Raw genomic sequence first — 6869 nt, 5'->3', positions numbered from 1 at the left:
TGCGGGGAAAAAGACCTAATGTACAAGTTCTAATTGATTCAGGGGCAACAGGAAATTTTGTGGACCAACAAACTTCACTAGACTTGCATATACCCAGTGTCAAGAAAAAGGTTCCAGAAGTTGTGTATGCAGTTGATGGTAGTGAGTTGGCAGGAGGTCACGTTACTAAACAAACCTCCCGAATACAGATGATTTGCAAAGATGATGAGAATCAGAACCATTGTGAGATAATTCACTTTGATATAATCCAAGCACCTCAATATGGTTTTATTTTAGGAATGCCGTGGTTAACGTTACATAATCCACGCATAGACTGGTGCAACCAGGTTTAGCATTTTTCTTCTTCTTGTGCAAAGAAATGTTTTCAATCAAGATGAAACAAAGAAGGAAATCTTCAACACTCTATTGCTACTGCAGTTGAGAAAGAAATTGATCTACCATCACAGTGTTCAGAATATACTGATGCTTTCAGTGAAAAGAAAGCAAGCTCATTACCACCTCACAGGCCGCTCTATTGTCAGATCGACCTTGTATCTGGCGCCAATATACCGAATTGTAGAATCTATGCACTATCAGAGAAAGAAAATCGAGTCCTACGAGAATACCTTGATCAATGTTTAGCCAACAAGCTAATTCAGCCATCACGATCTCCAGCGGCCTCCCCACTGTTGTTCGTACCTAAAGCTAGCGGCGATTTGAGGCCTTGTATTTACTTTAGACCAATAAATAAGATCACAGTTAAAAATAAATATCCACTACCTCTCATACCAGTCTTGTTAGACCAGGTAAAATCCGCCGTTATCTATACCAAACTTGACTTACAAGGTGCTTATCACCTAGTTCGAATTCGAGAGGGAGATGAGTGGAAAACGGCTTTTAAGACTCGTTATGGCCTCTTTGAATATCTAGTGATGCCGTTCGGTCTATGTAATGCCCCAGCAGCCTTTCAATATTTCCTAAACGATGTTCTGAGAGAATATCTAGACATCTTTGTCATCGTTCATATTGATGATATATTGATTTATTCAAACTCTGAAGATATACATGAAGAACATGTTAAAAAATTATTAAAAACTCTACAAAAACATAATTTGTTTTGTAAGCTAAGTAAATGTGAATTCTACACCAAAGAAGTCGAATTTCTAGGAGTCATTTTAACACCTGACGGCATGCAAATGACTGAAAGAAAAATTCAAGCTGTATCCGAATGGCCCACACCAAAATCAGTACGTGATATTCAATGTTTTTTGGGTTTTGCGAATTTTATCGACGCTTCATCCATCACTTCTCCCAAAAGGTGGCACCAATCACCAAATTGCTAAGAAAAAAGGCCGTATTCAACTGGTCCCAAGAGACAGAGGAAGCATTTCAAGATTTAAAAAAGGCCTTTACTACCGCTCCCATTCTAGCTCACCCTACTGTGGAGGAACCATTCATGGTGGAAGCTGATGCATCTGATGTTGCTGTTGGGGCCATCCTGTCTCAACGTCATCAAGAAACTGGACAATTACACCCAATAGCATATGCGTCAAGAAAATTGAATGAAGCAGAACAGAATTACACCATAGCAGAAAAAGAATTACGCAATTCGTAATGCTTTTAAAGAATGGAAACATTATCTATTGGGAGAGAAACACACCATAACTGTATATTCCGATCATAGAAATTTGCAATTTATGAGTTCTGCCAGACTACTAACTCCTAGACAACTAAGATGGATGCTATTCTTTGCAGAATTGGATTCCATAGTGACTTTTAGACCAGGAGTAGATAATCGTAAGGCCGATGCATTATCTAGACAAGATTCTTCAATCACACCTACTGAACAAAAACCCATGCCTATTATAACGCCTTCAAAAGTGTTGTGTTTAGTAGCTGCCGAGGAATTCTTTGATCTAATTCGTAATCATTTTCACATTACTAAGTGGCAAGAGTGGCTACAACAAGACACCAAGAGGTCTATTCAACAAGGCTTGCCTCTACATGAATCTCGAGTATTCCTGCCTACTGAGGAGTTAAGAGAGACAGCTTTTCATTGGTTACACAGTCATCCTCTGGTGGGTCACCCAGGTCCTCAAAAAACAATAGAACTCATGAAAAGGTATTTTTGGGGGCCTAAATTTGTTCATGACCTTAAGCAAATGCTACAATCATGTGAAGTATGTGCAAGATGGAAAAGCGAACATAGCAAACCCAAAGGTCTACTGATACCTTTACCCATTCCCAATCATCCATGGGAACATATCTCTATGGATTTTATTACTGGTCTTCCTCAAATAAAACAATTTACAACCATTCTAGTGGTAATAGACAGCCTTACCAAGTATGCTCACTTTATTGCCTGTAAAGGGCTCCCAACTTCCGACACCTTAGCGACTATCATCTTAGAAAATATAGTTTGTCTTCACAGACTTCAAAGAGTTATCCTCTCTGATAGAGGAACACAATTTTCTGCACGTTTTTGGCAACAATGGTGCAATGCTTTACAAATTGATTCGACTTTATCTTCTAGTTATCATCCACAAACGGATGGTCAAACAGAGAGACTAAACCAAACTCTGAAACAATATTTACGATGTTACGCAACAAAGTCTCCTAAAACCTGGCTGGATCTTTTGTGGCTTGCAGAACTGGCTTATAATAACTCTCACCACTCTTCAATAAACTCAACTCTTCTCTATGGTTTATATGGGTGTCATCCGCACATTTTGCCAGTTACGTTACCTGCCTCTACGCAAACCACTCCAGCAGTCATGGACATGCTAACACACATGAAAAAGGTACATTCACAGTAACAAACAAATCTTCATCAAGCAAAGAAAAAATATAAAATGCAATATGACAAAAAACACCAGCCTGGCCTTCAGTATACAAACAAAGATAGAGTTTTGTTATCCTCGAAAAACTTCAAATATAAAAATATGTTTCATCCAAAACTCATAGGGCCCTATGAAGTACTACGACAAGTAAATCCAGTAACATATAAGCTAATATTACCATTGTCTTTGAAAATTCATCCGGTGTTTCACACTTCGCTTCTTAAATCTGGTTCGCCCTCAAACGTGTCACAACCTGTTCCTCTATTAGTCCAAGGTCATTGGGAGTATGAGGTGTGATCTATTTTAGACTCTAAATATAGTGGGTCGTCCCTTTGGTACTTGGTGTCCTGGAAAGGATACGGACTGGAAAATGACTCTTGGGAACCTGCAAGACATGTTCATGCACCACGTTTGGTGCGATGATTTCACCTCTTCCATCCTGGTAAACCGGGGCCTGGACCACTCTTGGGAGAGGTGTGTAATGTCAGGAATAAGGCCATGCGCGGTCCAGGTCCCGCCCGAAACTCCGCTGCGCAGCTCTGCGGCGCTTTATACGCACCCCTTGTCATCCCCTCTTGGTCCAAAGGTGGCCATCAGCGTCGTCTGCCCTGTGGCAAAGCTCATAGAGCTGCAGATTCAGGACATTGGTGGACAAGACGCACTTATCAGTGCTATTCCATGAAGGGACTACAATTCCCATGTTTTTAGAGGCAGCAGCCATCTTGGGGTGTGGCAGGCCTATAAAGCCCAGCCACACCCAAGCACGTTGGTCACTATTTTGAAGACTTCAATGCAGTCAGACCTCGTGGGGGGTTCTTTGAAGAAATGCGGAGTTCCTGCAAGGCAGAGTGACATCCAATCGACGTATCCATGTTTCCATGGTGAATAAAAAAATGAGTAGGTCGTACTCGTAGCGGTAAGGCCTTGATGAATCCAATTTTGGAGTAAGTCATTACTTTCTAAAGTAAGGCGCCCCTTAGCACAACGAGCAAAGCATTTTCAGTTTCCAGAGTACAGAAGCCTTGGCGCAACGATCAAAGGCGTTTCAGAGCACAGATGTAAAGCGCTCTTTGCACGACATTCAAGCACTTCAGTCCACAGATGTAAAGCGCTCTAGGCACGGCATTCAAGCACTTCAGTCCACAGATGTAAAGCACTCTTGGCACGGCGATTCAAGCTTCAGCTGGGCCACTTTTGGCATGACAAGCTGGTTTTGTTTGGCGCTTGCCAGTGTTGGTGCACCCGGCTGGGGGGGCAGGTGGGCTCCCGCACATCTTCTGACCTGGCTGCCACTTGGACAGGCAACGCTCATGGTGACCACCAGTGAGAGGTGGGGAGTGTGGCCAGACATGGGGAAGGCGGATCATAAACAGCCCAAGCTGACGTTTGAGGGTAAAAAGAAAAGTAGCCAGGCGGGTAGGTCGATAGATGTCCTGCCCCAGCAAGAGGACATGCAATCGTCCACCGTGAAGGCTATGTTCGCAGATCTTAAACATAGCCTGCCCAGTATTGATGGGAAGATGGACCATCTGACTGTGCAGATGGATCGCCGAAAGGAAAGGGTGGATGGCCATGCCACCCATCTTGACTATGTAGAGTCTCGGCCGTCGGATTTGGAAGACAACCACAGCGAGGATGGAACGCGTATTAGAGCTCATTCGTAAAAAAAAATGAAGATCTTGAGGCCTGATCCCACCACAATAATATTCGCATTTTGGGTCTGCCTGAGTCGACGGCCATGGGACGCATGGAGGACTATGTGGAGACTATGTTTACATCACTGTTCTCTGGTGAGCTTTCTGAGGTGCTGGTGGTGGTGCAGGCACACCGATCGCTTGGCCCACGGCGTTCTCCGAGGGAGCTGGTGCGTCCGATCATTGCCGATCATTGTGCGTTTATTGAACTACCAGGACAGGGATAACATACTTCAGCTGGCTCGGGAACGGCACCCAGTGATTTATAACAATAATGAGCTCAGCATTTTACCGGATTATACGCCTGGGGTGCGTTTCTCCCGGTCAAGTGTACCCTGAGCCAGACGGACGCTAAGTTCTCTCTCATTTATCCTGGCAAGCTGCGTGTGTTACACAAGGGCAAGTTGCACTTTTTTACTGACCCAAAGCTGGCGTCCAAGTATGTCAAGACCATTCCCAAGAAGGCACCTCCGGCTTGCCCCCGGCGGAGGGGGAGGGCGATTAACTCCCAGAGGGAAGTGATAACAATTAGACTCTGGTTTGTCGCTGCCAATCGCTCTGACCTCTCTGCCTGCAGGCTGGGCCTGGACCTAGGTTTGAGATGAGCTGGTTCCATGGTAGCCAGTGCTGAACTTTGAATGGTATCCTGATGCTCCTGCTCACCCACCCCTACCGGGGCAGTTATCAGATGGCCTCGCTGATGCCCTGTCGGTGAGTCCAAATCAGACGTTTGCTGTTTTGATGTGGGTTCTGAGTTTGGGTGTGGGTGGGTCTACTGGGCTGGCATGAATGGGGAGCCAGCCTGGGTGGGGGTTGGCTGTTTGGTTTACTGAGGTTGTTGGTGTTGTCTCTTTTCTTCCTCTCTCCTCTTTTCTTTTGTTAGCAGCTGTTGCTTTCTGTAGGATGGCTGGGGATGGCATGTGCTTGAGCGACTGTTGGGATGGTGACCACAGGTGCGCCGGCTGTTAGGTGCCTCACTTGGAATGTACGGGAGATGAATGATGGCCACAAGATGAGACTTATCAGCTTATGTACAGCGCCATGCGGTTGATATCTGTATGTTGCAGGAAACGTTGTCTGAAGGAGCGAGGGTGAGAGCTGGCTGGATTGGTGAGAGTCATATGGCATCATATTCAGGATATGCACAGGGTGTTGCGATTTTGATTAGGAAGGGACTGCCATGGCGCACGGGAAGGGTGCTGCTGGATCTGTGTGGCTCGTATGATAGGCCGTTTTGCCTCGTTTCCCTTTATGGCCCCAATGTTGACGATCCTGAGTTCTTTGCAGAGGTCTGGCGTTTGATTGGCTCGCTGGGCCCTTGTTCTCTACTGTGGGGTGGAGACTTTAATGTGGTCCTAGACGTGGTGGCAGACCGGGAGAGCAAGGCCAGAACTCAACATGTAGCAGCGGCAAGGGCATTGGCGCATATTATGGCTGAAGGCTCTCTGGTGGATCTGTGGAGAGCCAAGCATGGTGGGGACAGGCAGGGATAGTGCGTTAATTATATGCACGGCAGCTGGTCTACAATAGATCGCTGGTTGGGCACCAGAGATGTGGAACTCTGGACGAAATCTGTTGAGCATATGACCCGCACGTTGTCAGACAATTTGCCAGTCCTGTTGGAGCTGCATGTGCCCGGGTGCCCTGGCTGCGCGTTTATGTGGCAGCTGCCTTGCGGGGCGCTGAGAGATCCTGTCTTCCGGGAAGAAATCAGTACTGCTATTGTAGACTACTTCGACATAAATCAAGGCTCGGTGTCCACAGCGGGCACCCTCTGGGAGGCCTTCAAGGTTGTCATCTGGGGAATCTGTCTCACTAAGCAACATGGGATGCTAAGGGCAATTCAACTGGAGTTGGCAGGGCTGGAGGCACGACTGGCTAATTTGGAAAGGAGATTAGCATCTGTCTGGTCTACGAGCCTTTTGGTTGAATTCAGGAAGGTGCTGTCCAGTTACGAGGAGGCGGCGCTGTGCGATGTATGCTATTTGTGTAAAGAGGCGAAGGTGCGGCACTATGGCGAAGACAAATGGGCTGTGAAGACGTTGGTGGCTATGCTCCGTAATCCGTGGGCTGGGAATTATATAGTCAAACTTACTGACTCAGAGGGGACACTTCTAACGGGTACTGCTGAGGTCCAGCGAGTTATGTTCGACTTTTACTTGGACCTGTATGCCGAGCGCCCGGGAGTGAATGCTTCGGATGCCGTCAATTACTTTGAGGAGATTAGTTTGCCTTGGCTTGAACACTCCCATAGACAATATCTTGATGTCCCCTTTTCGGTTGACGATGGGGTTCAACCTATATGTAGCCTACACAGTAACAAGGCCATGGGTCTGGATGGCTTGATGCCTAACTT

The sequence above is a fragment of the Pleurodeles waltl genome, chromosome 1_2 (assembly GCF_031143425.1).
Source record: "Pleurodeles waltl isolate 20211129_DDA chromosome 1_2, aPleWal1.hap1.20221129, whole genome shotgun sequence".
Classification (NCBI taxonomy): Eukaryota; Metazoa; Chordata; class Amphibia; order Caudata; family Salamandridae; genus Pleurodeles; species Pleurodeles waltl.
The sequence above is the reverse complement of the archived record's forward strand: the minus strand, read 5'-3'. Positions refer to the sequence as shown.